General features: G+C 34.9%; 2 protein-coding genes across 4 annotated transcripts in view; one reads left to right on the forward strand and one right to left on the reverse strand.

Annotated features, from left to right (window-relative positions):
- Positions 1 to 1031, reverse strand: part of LOC145269273 (uncharacterized) — a 97263-nt gene extending 96232 nt beyond the window's left edge. For both annotated transcript variants that reach the window (XM_080124951.1, XM_080124953.1), the window contains exon 1: positions 757 to 1031. The gene's annotated coding sequence lies outside the window, so the exon portion shown is untranslated. The remainder of the gene's footprint in view (positions 1 to 756) is intronic.
- LOC145269274 (uncharacterized) overlaps positions 1 to 16196 on the forward strand; it is an 874757-nt gene that overhangs the window by 280552 nt on the left and 578009 nt on the right. The gene's annotated exons all lie outside the window — the stretch shown is intronic.

Here is a 16196-nt window from a genome sequence, read left to right on the forward strand (position 1 = left end):
CAGTGTTTAGCGATGTATTCGAAAAATGTACATGGGGGGGGGGGGTTCGTGAATTAAAAAAAAAAAACGGTAGTCTAAAATATTATTTTCGATTTATTGGAAAGAACATAAAATTTCACATTGACCCTGAAAATATCGTAAAAATTGAATCAATAGAAAAATTTTGATAGATTTTAAAATTTAAAAAATTGTAAAATATTGAGTTCGGAAAATTCATTACTGTTTTAAAAGAAAGAATATTTGGGTTTGTATTATAGTAAACATAGATTCAAAAAAGTTGTCAAAAGACAAATATATAACAAATAAATGTTATCAAAGGCAAGATAAGCTACTTTTCTATCCAACTGGATATATTTTTTGTGTTTTTAATCAATGTAACATGTTTATTCAGCTCGAAAAACATACAGTGTTTACCGATGTATTCGAAAAATGCCAGCCGTTGTTATTTCAGCTAGAGCCGTGTTGCCAAGGTACATTCATGTGCCTATCAGGGTTGCCAGCTTGGCTTTTTTTTTCAATTCTGATAATTTTATATAAATATTTATTAAATATAGATTATTAAAGAAAAAGTTACAATAAAGTATTTGTTGTATATGTTGTAAGATACGATGTTGTAAGATACGAAACGACGGCTTAAATTAAATACATGTCATATCTCGGTGCTGGTCGGCCATTTTGGCACTCTCGTCTAGGTCGACCGAAAATGCTATTAAATATACTAAAAATTACTGAGATAAAAGTATAATAAATACGTACGTGACAAACTGTGTGTGAGAGAGAGAGAGAGAGAGAGAGAGAAAGAGAGAGAGAGGGAGGGAGGGAAGAGAAAGCGGTGTATATTGAATTTTGTTCCTTTTCGAAGCAGCACAAAACCGGTGCATATTGAAGTTAGCAATTAGATTCGCCACTAGTGGACGTTGACGTCACGTCACGTGACATGACTAAGCGTTTTTAAACGAATAGAAAAATAGAAAGAGGGTGATAGAGAAAGTGAGAGAGAGAGAGAGAGTGAGAGAGAGAGACGGTGTTGGTTTTACTCCTCCCCCCCCCTTCCAGCTTAAGAGGTATGAGGTCACGTGGTAATATACAAAATGGCTAAGTATTTTACATTACATAAATATTACGATATTTTTTATTATCGTCTAATATTTTGAAAGGTGAATTTTTTTATTCTCGTACATTTTTTCCTGACATTTTTCGTTAAAACTCTTGTATAAATAATATTTTTAACCAGGTAATCACGATGGAATCATTGGCATAAAGTTTTAAAAACGATATAACTGAGACGAAGAGAAAAATGCAAAACTATCGGAGAAAGAACTTTTTATTAACAATTGTTCGCCATTAGTGGACGTTGACGTCACGTCACGTGACATGACTAAGCTTTTTTTTTTTACGTATTAATTACATTGGATCATTCAAGAATTACGTAATAAAAAGCATTACAATGACAGTTTTTTTTGGGACCCCCTTGGAGATAACTGATACGTTTACCCCTTTCTCCTCGTCCGTTTGACGTGAAATTTCGATATTTGTCATCCGGGACACGGGGCTTCGATATGATACCAAATTTATCAAGTCTGGTTGTGTCTTTCAAAAGTTTTAGCGTTACATACAAACATACAAACTCACAGACATTTGGGATTTATATATATAGATAACATTTTTTGTTTTAATTATAAAGTCTACACTTAATTTTATAGAAAATGATGTATATATAATAGAAAAAAAAAATTACTGGTTTTGTTGGATTCAAGTGGATCCCCCCCCTCCAGTTTAATAGATAGCAGGTCACGTGGTAATATACAAAATGGCTAGCGTAAATATAAAGATCGGTTTTTTTATCGACGAATATTTTGAAAGCTGAATTTTTTTTTATTCCTGTACATTTTTTCCTGATATTTTTCGTTAAAACTCTTGTATAAATACTATTTTTAACCAGTTAAATACGTTGGAGACATTGTCATGGAGTTTAATAATCTCTAGAACAAAGCAGAAGAGAAATTACAAAAGTATCGGTAAAACAAAGTGTTTGTTTACATTTGTTCGCCATTACTGGATGTTGACGTCACGTCACGTGACATGACTAAGCGTTTTTGGATTATGTAATATTAACATTAAAATGACAGGTTTTTTGGGGGGCCCCCCTAGGAGAGAAATGATCAGTTCACCCCCTTTTAATGGTCCGTTTGGTGTGGAATTTCGATATTTGTCATGCGGGTGATCAAGGTTCAATATGATACATAATTTGTCAACTTTGGTTGTGTCTGTCAAAAGTTTGAGCTGACGTCACGTCACGTGACACGTATTGAATAACGTTAAAATGACAGGTTTTTTGGGGGGCCCCCCTAGGAGAAAAACGATCAGTTGACCCCTTTCTACTGGTCCGTTTGACGTGAAATTTCGATATTTGTCATCCGGGTGATCAAGGTGCAATATGATACCAAATTTGTCAACTCTGGTTCCGTCTTTCAAAAGTTTTAGCGTTACAAACAAACATACATACATACATACATACACACCGATTTTTGCCTTTTATATATATAGATGATAGGTTATGAAAAGGAAGGGTTGTAATGAGATACTTTCGAATTTGGGAGTATCAAAACCAAAGCAAAATATGATGAAAGTAAAAATAAAATAGATAAACCTCATAATTTATTAAACCATACCTGTTCACACTGAAACACGTATCACAATATTCTGTGGATCTATATTAAAAAACCTTGTTAAACTTTGTGACATATTTCCGTTCTATGGAGGTCAGGCGCGAACGAACACCCCATAATTTTATTATACCATATTTCTTCAAACTGAAACATAATTATCAAAGTATACTTACGCAGATAGATATGAAAAGTCTTTATTAAAGTTTGTGCGTATTTCCATTCTATGGAGGCCAGGCACAAACGCAGACCCCACAATTTTATTATACCATCCCTATTTAAGTTAAAACATACTTATCAAAGTATTATTATGTCCATCTATATCAAAAACCCTTGTAAACGTTTTTTTTTTTAATTTTTAAATTTTTTATTTCCATACTTTGTGGACCAGGCGCTAACGCAGACCCCACAATTTTAATGAATCATTATTATGCCATATCAAACATACCCATTCCTGTGTCTCGATACATCTTCTATCATATGTAATCAGTTTTTTTTAAAATAGTCAACCATATAGGAGTCTATTCGTGACCAGACACACACACACACACACACACACACACACACACACACACACACAGCTTTATATAATAGATGTATGTATATGTGTGTATATATGTATATATATATATACACACATATGTATATATATATATATGTGTGTGTGCGTATTTATATGTATACACACATATGTGTGCGTGTATATATATATATATATATATATATATATATACGTTTTATATACGTTTTATTTTTTATTACCGTATCTTTCTGTTAAGTTACGTTATTGTTTCAGCTACTCGGGTTTTTCTGTAAAAGTCTGAGGAAGCTACAGACGGCCAAAAAAACGGGCTTACAGATTATGCTATAGTCGCTGGAAAAAGTTTTTTCCATTTTATCAGAAATGGAAATTAATCGGACACAGTATGAGATTCCAACATTTGAAAGAAAATGCATTTAAAAACAATGAAATATCGTGATTGGCAGATTCGCTTGGAGGTGCACAAATGACCATCATGAGACTTTTTTTTTCAAGTCGCGTTTTGAAATTAGAATAAATAATAATGATTATATACATGTCGACCCACGACATTGCAACTCTTCAAAATTTACAGCGAGAATGTGTTATTAGTTCGGAACACATTGTGGCCGATTGGAGAAATTCTATACGAGACATTTGTAGATAATACTTCTCCGGCTATTCTCGGAAGATAACCGAAAAACTTAAAGGAAAAAAACAAAAAATAAATAAATAAAACGGTAAAACCAACACAAAGTCAAGTATCTGCAAAATGTCTTCTTGGTTCCTCCTCTTCTCTTTTCTCTCTCCCAACAATCGAACACAGCATATAATAACAAAACTCTAAAGCACGTCTGACAGCACTGACTTCTGCCAACAGTCTGCCCCTCCTCTTAACAACACAGGCTTTTTATATCGCAAAATCGTTCACCTCTATTTGCATATTCTTCTAACTCACGTGATCACTACTCTATAAATAAGAGTCTTGACCGTTTCTTTTCTTTCTTTTTATTTATTTTTGGTGACCGACCCGCACGTGGTCTATCCAGGTAAGTCACGCATTTCTCCACACTCCCCCCTGATCTCATGATCACAAACAGGACATGCGGGCAATCGTCGTTGGCGGGTACTCCTTCGAAGAATTGGGGGCAGCACTTCCTCATTGCTGTTTTCTTCATTACCACCATCATTACTACCAGTCTGTTCCATTATCCCGTCTCGTGGTTCCATAGGCGGTGTCTCACAATCAGGGCAGGGGGGCAGTATCCGTCTTTGTCGGGTACTTCTCCGAAGAATCGGAGGCGTCATCTCCTCGGTATGCTCCATCATCCCTTCTCGCGGGGTTTCGCAATCACGGGGGGTGGGCAGTATTCGTCTCTGTCGAGTATTTCGATGAGGCATTACTTCCTTGTGTCCATCGCTCTCCTCACTATTGTCATCAGTATGTCCCATCATTCCCTCATCTGGTTCTGTTGGTGGTGTTTCTATGCTCACCTGAAGGGGCAGTAAGTGATCAGGATCATCTCTGAACGGTGTGTGATCCTCCTCATCGTCCTCAGAATCAGAAGAGGTATAACAAGGGGGGATATCTTTTACGTGATGTGGTATGCCACCAATCAACATGGTCTGAGGACTTATGATTTCGTCTATTTTTCCCCGGAAAAATTTCGTAGTGCACCCAGCATTTGGGGGTTTTATCCAAACAAGGTCTCCCACCTGATATGGTGTATTGACAACACTCACCACTGATGGTATGGCATCAACTCCTTTCACACGCTGTTCATATTGGTAAATCCCATTGGCTGGTGCAGTTGCTGGTGTTGCATTGTCCTTGGGTGTTATATTATACCAGTACACAGCTTCTGGAATAGAGCACTGCGTCCTGGCTGCAATTCTTTTGATGGTGCGGTGACACCGTTCTGCTATACCATTACCCTCGGGATAATATGCACACCGATAATGCATTTTAATCCCCCATTCGTGCACGAATTTCTGAAATTCTTGACATCGAAATGTGGCGGCATTATCAGTCAGAATTTCAATCGGGGCACCACGTTCAAAAAAGACGGCTCTCAACTGTTGTATAATGCTGGCTGCATCCTGTCGTGTCAACAGGCGCCATATTGTGAAACGCGTCGGGCCACAATCCGTCATGGTCAAAAAATGTTTGTCCCCATAATGTGTTATGTCCATCCCTACTCGCTGCCAGTTGCCCTCCACCTCGAGCTTCCCTTTTTGCCATTGGGATGGTGCCGGATCAATTCTCTGACACTCTTCACATGAACGTATGGCTGCTTTCACTGATGCTTTTGTAGTTGCAGGGCATACTCTTCGGACAAAATATGCAGTCCTCTGAATTCCAGGATGTCCAATCTGCTGGTGTATCATACGGATCTGGTCAGGTGTTAATTGATCCGTTACAGTCGCGCATGTTTGTTGTTGAAGATCGGATCCCTGCCTCATTGCATCGATCCACCTCTTTGGTACTCGAGTCAAGCTATCAGCCAAATTCTGCATCGACGAGACTAACGTAATGTCTACCTGCAAGCTGTATTCGTCAACTAGACGCTTAATTATTGCTAGTCTCCTTCGTACTAGCATTTCACTTGCAGCTCTAGTCTTAACTCGAGCCTTTCCAGTCAAGGTGTCAGTTAACCAATGGTAAACACACAATGAGTCAGTGTGGAGATGCACAACATTAGTCTGCCATTGCAATGCGAGATTAAGACCTTTTAACGTGGCATCAAGTTCTTTAATTTTGCACAGTTTACAGATTTTCTCTGCCTTTTCAATCCATTCAACGACAGCCGGTCCAGTGGTAGATCCGTCGAACTCGGGTATTAAGCGAATGTCGAATCTATCCATTGTTAGTAACCGCACACCAAGCGCCGAAATAGCTTAAAACCAACACAAAGTCAAGTATCTGCAGAATGTCTTCTTGGTTCCTCCTCTTCTCTTTTCTCTCTCCCAACAATCGAACACAGCATATAATAACAAAACTCTAAAGCACGTCTGACAGCACTGACTTCTGCCAACAGTCTGCCCCTCCTCTTAACAACACAGGCTTTTTATATCGCAAAATCGTTCACCTCTATTTGCATATTCTTCTAACTCACGTGATCACTACTCTATAAATAAGAGTCTTGACCGTTTCTTTTCTTTCTTTTTATTTATTTTTGGTGACCGACCCGCACGTGGTCTATCCAGGTAAGTCACGCATTTCTCCACAAACGGAATAGACAAAATAAGGAAAAATGATTCTGAAAATAGAAATATTTTGTAGAAAAAATACAAAATATTTTAAATTGTTGCCATACATTATTTTACAGAAAAACAAAAACAAAATTATACTTGAAACTTACCGTAGGTTGATTGTTTTTTGTATTTCAATTTTCTTTATAGAAATGAATAGATGATGGATCTTTTCTATCATGATGTTTTTCTAAAATATAGTTGGAGAAAGCGAATGATCGATTAATGAGATGTTAATTCGAATCATGTGATCGATAGAAGAATTGGATAACGCCGGCGTTATCCAACTAAAACAACGTTAACAGATCAGCTAGTGTTTTTATGTTGGCCTCCCCCAAATCCACAGAGTCTATATCAGTGAGCCAAAGTTAAGATGTCGATATTGAGGTCAAAGTTTAAAAAAAAAAATGACCATTGCGATCTCTACCAAATTACTCAGCCAACTTTTGATCTAGACATTTGAAATTTTACAGAAAGTATATTCAGACATAGGGCAAGCTTTTTTAATATGTTTTTGACTGAAAATTTGACTGTTAAGGGGTCATATTTCAAAAGATTTAACCTTTGCGGTCTCTAGCAAACTATTCACCTAATTTCGGGTCTAAACATTTGAAATTTTTCATAAAGGGTATTCAAACATGGAGCCAGCTTTTTTGAGCGAACATTTATCTGCCAAGAGGTCAAAGTTGAAAGCGTTGACCTTTGCAGACTCTATCAAACTTCCCCGTTAATTTTGGGTCTAAACACTTGAAATTTTAGATGTAGGTTACCTGGACATGAGTCAATTAATATATATATACATATATATATATATATATATATATATATATATATATATATATATACATGCATATAAAGTTATGAACAGTGCATAGGGCCCGAGCAAAGCCTGGCTTAACTGCTAGTATGTATATATATATACTTAGCGTAGTACAATATTCTTCCTTTAAAAGAATTGAAGTAGTAGCGTCCAGATTTCGCATCTTGCAGTTAATTCGGTCGCCATGTCTAGCTAAACTGCTGTGTCCCAAAACGACAAAGTAGATGTCTTTATGCGATATCTATAATGAGTCAGTATCTTTCTTGGCTGTTTTCCTGCTTTTTAGCCGCTGGCAAAACTATAAAAAGCTGTTTTGCCAGTGAAGGGCATCTTCATTTGTCTAGCGTTTGTTAGCAAGTGCCTTTAATAACAGTCTGGGTTTTTTGTTTTGTTTACTTGATAAAGTACCTCTCCATTCGCAGTTGCAATAGCTTGTTCAAGAGTTTGTATAAAGTTTTATACAATAAACAAACGAAAAGATGGCCGGCAATTTTTCTTTCTTTTTTATTTTGTTCCGTTCGCAATAGGGAAATCAAATGTGAAATCATTAACGAATCGAAAGTATTCTTAGATGTTTGTTTATTTATTTATTTTGGTGTGTCCATTTTTTTCTTTGTCTCGTTTAACTGACTGGTTTTGACTTCTTCTCTTCTGCAAGTCATTTAAGATGGCGACAGCCAAGGGCAGACAACTAATTGCAGTCCGTGTTAACAATCTTTAAGTGAAGTGATCATTGAAGATAAGATTACGTCGAGAGACTGAAAATAGCCAGTTAAGTAGATAGGATTGTTTTATCCCTTATTGAGTTTTTAAACTTTCTTTTTTATCTCCAATATGTGAAGAGTTCCTTCTAATTCTGCCATTTTTGTTTATTTATTTTTTTTTTTTGCTTCAATTTATATTTTTTTTAACAATTCATTGTTGTTTCAATTCGTTAGAGTCTGTCTCAACAATTTCAAAATATTTGCTTTATGCGATAATGAAAAAAATGTAATTTCAATTATCTTTTGTGTAAAAGAAAAATAAACCCATCTAGATAATCCCGCTGCAAAACACAACCAATTAAAACAACAAGAACATGTGTATCCCAGAGCAAATCATGGAATTGTTGTTCTTTTTAAATGTTTTCATTGTATGTCAAATACAAAAAGAAAAGAAAAAAAGAAAACAGATCAACATCTCTACGGCGACTACTGTTGTCATTGTTATAGATATATACCAGTACACGTTGAGCTGACTACAACGTGTCAATAAGTTTGGTTGACAATTGATTTGAGTCAAAAGAATTGCTTATGGAATATTAAAAATTGCTTATTAGTGCTTTATATTGTTCCTATTTACTTTGCCTCCACACAAGGGCAGAGTTAGACACCAGGGTCGTTTTTTAAAGGGGAGAAAAGGAACGAAACTAAAAATTGTCTCGGTCGTGAAGGACTTCTCCTCCACTAACCGAGAACAAAAAATTGAAGTGCAGTATCAAAACAGATATTACACTTTGATCTTCACGCGAAGACCAAAATGTTAAACAGGATGAAAACACTATTGAAAATGAATTTATTTACACATAAAAATATAAATTTGAGACCTTAATTAACCATGTTCTAGTCCAGCACCTTACAGATGCTAAACTTCTGACCGACCAACAATATGGATTTAGACAAGCCCGTTCCACAGCAGACATTCTCACTGTAATCTCTGAACGCATATACTATTCACTAGACAAAGCGAGAGAGGGCAGAGTGGTAGCTCTAGATATATCTAAGGCTTTTGACAGGGTATGGCATGAGGGTCTCCTCAGGAAGATTAGATCATACGGTATCACTGGTAGAATACTTAACATAATAAAATCCTTCTTAGGTAAGAGAAAAATCCAGGTAGTCCTCGACGGTCGTACATCTAAACAATATGATATAAATGCAGGAATGCCTCAGGGATCTATCCTTGGACCTCTACTGTTCCTGATATTCATAAATGACCTCCCCGACAAAATTGCCTCTGAGATGGGTATATATGCTGATGACACCACACTCTATAGCAGGCACAACAGGAAAACAAATGAACATATATCTAAAGTAATGGCAGAAACACTAGAGGATGACCTCCAATCAGTAGTGGAATGGGGACAAAAATGGATGGTCACGTTCAATGCCGCCAAGACTAAACTGGTTTCATTCAATAATTACAAGAAACCTTCTCTACCACCTATAGCAATGGCCAACGACTCTTTATCTGAGAGTACATCTTTCAAACTCCTTGGCCTAACGTTCACAGGAAACATAAGTTGGAACAATTACATCGAGGGCATTACCAGGGCCGCTGCAAAGGTGGGCTCTCTCTACCGTGCTAGAAAACTACTAACACCCGAAAGTATCCTGTACCTCTATAAGGCAACCATTCGCCCATGTATGGAGTATTGCTGTCATATTTGGGCTGGTGCATCGGCTACTAGTCTCTCGCTCCTTGACAGGGTTCAAAAGAGAGTCGCAAATCTGATAGGCCCTAAACTGGCATCTAAGCTTCAGCCTCTGTACCATCGATGAAACGTTGCATCCCTCTGCCTGTTCTACAAGTATTTTAATGGTGAATGCTCTGATGAACTACAAGCACTTGTGCCCCCACGACGTGAACATCTTCGACAGACCCGACAGGCTGCAAAATCCCACCCCCACACTGTAGAGATCCCTAGATGTAAAAGATCTTTCTACTCCGGTAGTTTCTTCCCCAGAACCGATAGACTTTGGATTCCCTGCTTCCCCAACTGTACTGACATGCAGAAGTTCAAGTGCAACGTGAACCAACATCCTGCTGCCCAAATCCCTATATAGTACCCCAGTAGTTGTTTCCCCTGATAGTAGCCCCCTACACCAAAATGTAATAAAAAAAAATAAAAAAATAAAATATCTTGACTAGTCAAGATATTTAATTTATATTTTTAAGTAATAAGTAAACTTCTATTAAAAGTACATAATTAAATTTTAGACATAGGTTAACTCTCTCACCCCATAAAAAACACCACCTATAATAATTAATACATATAATAATTAATACATATAATAATTAATACATATAATAATTAATACCTATAATAATTAATACATATAATAATTAATACCTATAATAATTAATACATATAATAATTAACACATATAATAATTAATACATATAATAATTAATACATATAATAATTAATACATATAATAATTAATACCTATAATAATTAACACATATAATAATTAATACATATAATAATTAATACATATAATAATTAATACATATAATAATTAATACATATAATAATTAATACCTATAATAATTAATACATATAATAATTAATACATATAATAATTAATACATATAATAATTAACACATATAATAATTAATACATATAATAATTAATACATATAATAATTAATACATATAATAATTAATACCTATAATAATTAATACATATAATAATTAATACATATAATAATTAATACATATAATAATTAATACATATAATAATTAATACATATAATAATTAATACATATAATAATTAATACCTATAATAATTAATACATATAATAATTAATACATATAATAATTAATACCTATAATAATTAATACCTATAATAATTAACACATATAATAATTAACACATATAATAATTAATACATATAATAATTAATACCTATAATAATTAACACCTATAATAATTAATATATATAATAATTAATATATATAATAATTAATATATATAATAATTAATACATATAATAATTAATATATATGATAATTAATACATATAATAATTAATACATATAATAATTAATACATATAATAATTAATACATATAATAATTAACACATATAATAATTAATACATATAATAATTAATACATATAATAATTAATACATATAATAATTAATACCTATAATAATTAATACATATAATAATTAATACATATAATAATTAACACCTATAATAATTAATACATATAATAATTAATACATATAATAATTAACACCTATAATAATTAATACATATAATAATTAACACCTATAATAATTAATACATATAATAATTAATACATATAATAATTAATACATATAATAATTAATACATATAATAATTAATACATATAATCAGTCGATAACAAAAATACACTCATTTCATTTCAGTTACACATCCATATTTGAATTATAACAGACATATTTGTTCCAAAATGAATATGATTTTTTTTTGCTTTGAATGAAGCGTAGATTTTATACTAATTTTCTGTACAAGGAGAAATAGACTGCAGCAGTTACATAATTAAGATCTAATTTTTATATATTTGCGTGTTCTCACATGCAGAGTAATTTATGAGGAGCGTGTAATAAGTAATGCCCCTGACCCACTTATCATAGCAGTAGAGCAACGAAACTTGGCACAGTTATTAGTCTTTCTCTACATAGGAACCACCCAGAGTTATGCATTTCTCCCATCGTTTGATGCAGCTCTGGAGACCGTTTTTGTAGAACACCCCAGGTTGGTCCTCCAACCACAACGTGACTTCAGAAATCAAGGCTGCATCATCTGGGAAACGCTTTCCTTTCAAAAACAATTTCATGGCTGGGAAGAGGTGAAAGTAAGAGGGTGCAAGGTCAGGAGAGTAGGGATGATGGGAAAGGATTTCATAACCACACGCCCATGCTTCTGATCTGGCGACATGCGAGTTATGAATCAGAGCGTTGTCCTGCAGGAGGAGGATACCTTTGCTGATCTTGCCCCACCTCTTGATTTTGATAACTTCCCTTAATTTCCTCTAAAGTTAAGCATAATAGGCTCCTGTAATTGTGGTACCCTTTGCCAGGAAATCTGTCATCACTACTCCGTCCTGATCCCAGAAGACTGTGAGCATGACCTTGCCAGCAGAGGGCTGCACCCTTGCCTTCTTTGGAGGTGGTGAGTCCAAGTACTTCCACTGCATTGACTGGGCTTTGGTCTCTGGATCATAGTGATAGACCCAGGTTTCAGCCTGTGTAATCAGTCTTTTGAAAAACTTTGACTCATCTTCTTGGCACATCTCCAAATTCATCCTTGAGCACTCGACGCGTTCTCACTTCTGGAATGGTGTGAGCAACCTGGGAATCCATCTGGCAGACACCTTATGCATATGCAAATGGTCATGAATGATAGTTTCCACAGATCCTGTACTAATCTTGATATCTTGGGCTATTTAGCGAATATTAATGCGCCGATCTTCCAAAATGGCAGCCTCAACTTGACGGACAGATGCCTCATCAATGGCAGAAGGGGGGGCGACCAGGTCTGGGAGCTGTTTCCACAGACTTTCGGCCATGTTTGAATTCACGATGCCAGCGTTTTACAAGGTCATATGATGAGGCATTATCACCATAAGTTTCTTTCATTTCATCAAAAGTCTCCTGTGGGTCAGGGGCATTACTTATTGCACGCCCCCCCCCGTATGTGCTGTTTGGCCAGAGCATTGTTGTGTGCGATACCACTTTCGTTCAAGCATTTTCCCGCAATTTTTTTTCAGTCCGACTTTAAGCACCTCATTGACAAAACGCCATCTTTTCTTCCTTGCCCATCCCCATAACGTTTTACAGAGGGGGGGGGATCATTGCTTATCAAGGTTCAAAGGGCACTCGACGATAAGGGTTTAATGAGTGTCCACTGGTCAGTACGGCAACAAGGTGATATTCGGTAATGGTGGAATTTGAGTAATGTTTCTTTAAGAGGACGGCTCAACAAAAACTTGTTTGCGTTAGATTTAAGAGCAGACAGAAAAAAAAAATGAAAAAAGAGAGAGAAAAAGAAAAAAATCGGCCCTTCTAAACTATTGGAACGAACTTTCGGAAATCGTAACACTGAATTTCACATGAAAACAATGGTATCTACGCATTCCTCGTATTTTTTTTAATCTACCGTTCCCTGGACAAAGTAGGAGTGGGTAGAGCGGTAGCCCTCGATATATCTAAGGCTTTTTGAAAGAGTATGGCACAATGGTCTTCTAAGGAAAATCAGATCATATGGAATCACTGAAAGAATACATGACGTAATTAAATCCTTCCTAAGTAAGAGGAGAATCCAGGTTGTCCTCGATGGCCGTACATCTAAACAATATGATATAAATGCTGAAGTGCAGCAAAGGTCTTCCTTGGGGCCTTTACTATTCCTAATATGACTAAATGACCTCCCTGATAAAATTGTCTCTGAGATGGGTATATTTGCTGATGACTCCACGCTCTATAACAGGCATGAGGGAAAACTAATGAACACATATCTAAGGAAATGGCAGAAACACTAAAGGAAGACCTCCAATCCATAGCGGAATGGGGACAAAAATGGATGGTCACATTCAATGCTGCCAAGACTAAGCTTGTTTCCTTCAATGATTACAAGAAACCTTCTCTACCACCAATAGCAATGGTCCAAAACACATTACCTGAAAGTACTTCCTTTAAACTCCTCGGCCCTCCGGGTCGTTGATAGCGCTCAATTATATTTTTTATTATTCTTTATGTAAATTCAGTCATATCTTGCTACGATGTGCAGACCGTTTCAATCATATTTGATTTCATCAGGCAAGAAAAATTAAAATACAAAAATCAAAGAAGTTCAAGTCCATTTTTAAATTTTGAGGAAAGAAAATGTGCCATGACTGGCGTGAAACAAAGTTAAAGTTCTAAAGAGCTTTAACTTTGTCCCCAGAAAGAATTGCCAACCAAACGCTCCAATCGACCTTTGACAGAACAAGAAGAGGAAAACCCGGAATGAATTAAAAGCATAAATCGAGATAGAATTAATTGCAACGGAAAGAAACTGAAGGGACGCAGTGGATCTGACTTCAGATCGAAAACGATTAAATAATTTGACTGTATCATGTACCACAGTACACAGCCATTCTTAAGTTTAGATTAAATGGGAAAGAAGAATGGGGGTGCATTGTTACTTGAAGTTTTTTTGCTTTGTTTTGTTTTGGTTTTCCTTGACTCATCCCTTACTAAAGCGAAAAGCTACTCAAGGATTAGGGTCAATGAGCTAGATTTTCAAGTGTTTCTGTTTTAATATTGTTTACACTAAGCAATACACATTCCCACTAAGACGTAAGGGGTTACTGAATTAAGTGTTAGATTTGTAGTGAGTTCTGCAATGAGATGTTTGTTCACATTACATTTAAATTTCTGCAGGCTTTTTTTTTTTTTTTACAAATCTTTCAATGGAATGTGTTCCAGAGAATTTGTTGTACTTGTGTTCCCTCTACTTAAATATTCTTGACCAACCGTTATGCTAAGTTTTACAGGCTATTATATCTTTCTTTAAAAGACCCAATCCTTGTTAAAGATGGTTTATAGTAATCTATTTATATATCTATAAAAGTGAGAAGGTATGTTGTGTAAGGACGCTTTTCAACCTATATACCCAAGGATTTTTTTTATCTTCAAACTTGATATTTGTTATGCAAGTATTCATGTGTGGAAAAATTTTTAATCGGTATTCATCCCGAAAAAAGGGCTGCCTAGAGGTCAGAATTGAAAACTTGGTGGGGGTGGGGTGGGGGGTCAAAGCATTCATAAAGTTAACATTTTTTTGTTTTAATTTATTTGAACGTGTTTTCCTTAAAAATAAATATAATTTAACCCCGGTGAGTTAAAGAAAAATGATTTTCATATAAATATACAGTATATAACTATAATCATATTTACTGCTTTTCGTAGCGCTCCTGTGGATTCTGACGATTTATTTATTTTTTTTTTTTTAAGGCTTTACTTAAAAAATATTTTCTCTTCAGGGAAGGTGGGGTAGAAACTTGGTTTTAGTAGTGCTTTAAGCAGGGCCTCTTTAATTTTAATTAGTGCTTGCAGTAGTGCTCTGGGGGCTTTCTGAGTTTTATTTTTTTCAGTCATCATGAAAAAAATGTTTTCTCAAAACAATAAAAGATAATATAGTCTCAAAATCACTTTTTATTTTGAAAATTTTTCATCTTATCCTTTAAGGGCCAACAAGTAGACTAGTGTATATATATATATATATATATATATATATATATAATATAAAGCTGAACGTCTATGTGTCTGGTCACGAATAGGCTTTTATATGGTTGACTATTATAGATAACTGATTACATATAATGATAGAGGATGTATCGAGACACAGGAATGGGTATGTTTGATCTGGCATAATTATGATTCGTTAAAATTGTGGGGTCTGCGTTCGCGCCTGGTCCACAAAGTATGGAAATAAGAAATTTAAAAAAAACAAAAAAAAACGTTTACAAGTGTTTTTGATATAGATGTACATAATAATACTTTGATAAGTATGTTTTAACTTAAATAGGGATGGTATAATAAAATTGTGTGGTCTGCGTTTGCGCCTGGCCTCCATAGAATGGAAATACGCACAATCTTTAATAAAGACTTTTCATATCTATCTGCGTAAGTATACTTTGATAATTATGTTCCAGTTTGAAGAATTATGGTATAATAAAATTATGGGGTGTTCGTTCGCGCCTGCCCTCCATAGAATGGAAATATGTCACAAAGTTTAACAAGGTATTTTAATATAGATCCACAGAATATTGTGATAAGTGTTTCAGTGTGAACATGTATGGTATAATAAATTATGGGGTTTATCGATTTTATTTTTACTTTCATCATATTTTGATTTGGTTTTGATACCCCCAAATTCGAAGCTATCTCTTTGGAACCCTTCCTTTTCATAACCTATCATACTTTCATAAATCAGAGTCCATTTTCTGTAGGCTGTTTTTGAACCCAGTCAAGGACGGGTACTTTTGCTAGTGTGTATATATATATATATATATATATATATATATATATATATATATTAAGGGGATGAGAACAACAGTCTAAAGAGCAATTATTAATCCCTCACTCTTTTCTATTTATATAGCTCTAGGCAATTACACCTATTGAGCTTACGTTATT

The sequence above is a fragment of the Euprymna scolopes genome, chromosome 45 (genome assembly GCF_053919585.1).
Source record: "Euprymna scolopes isolate OS-2025 chromosome 45, ASM5391958v1, whole genome shotgun sequence".
Classification (NCBI taxonomy): domain Eukaryota; kingdom Metazoa; phylum Mollusca; class Cephalopoda; order Sepiida; family Sepiolidae; genus Euprymna; species Euprymna scolopes.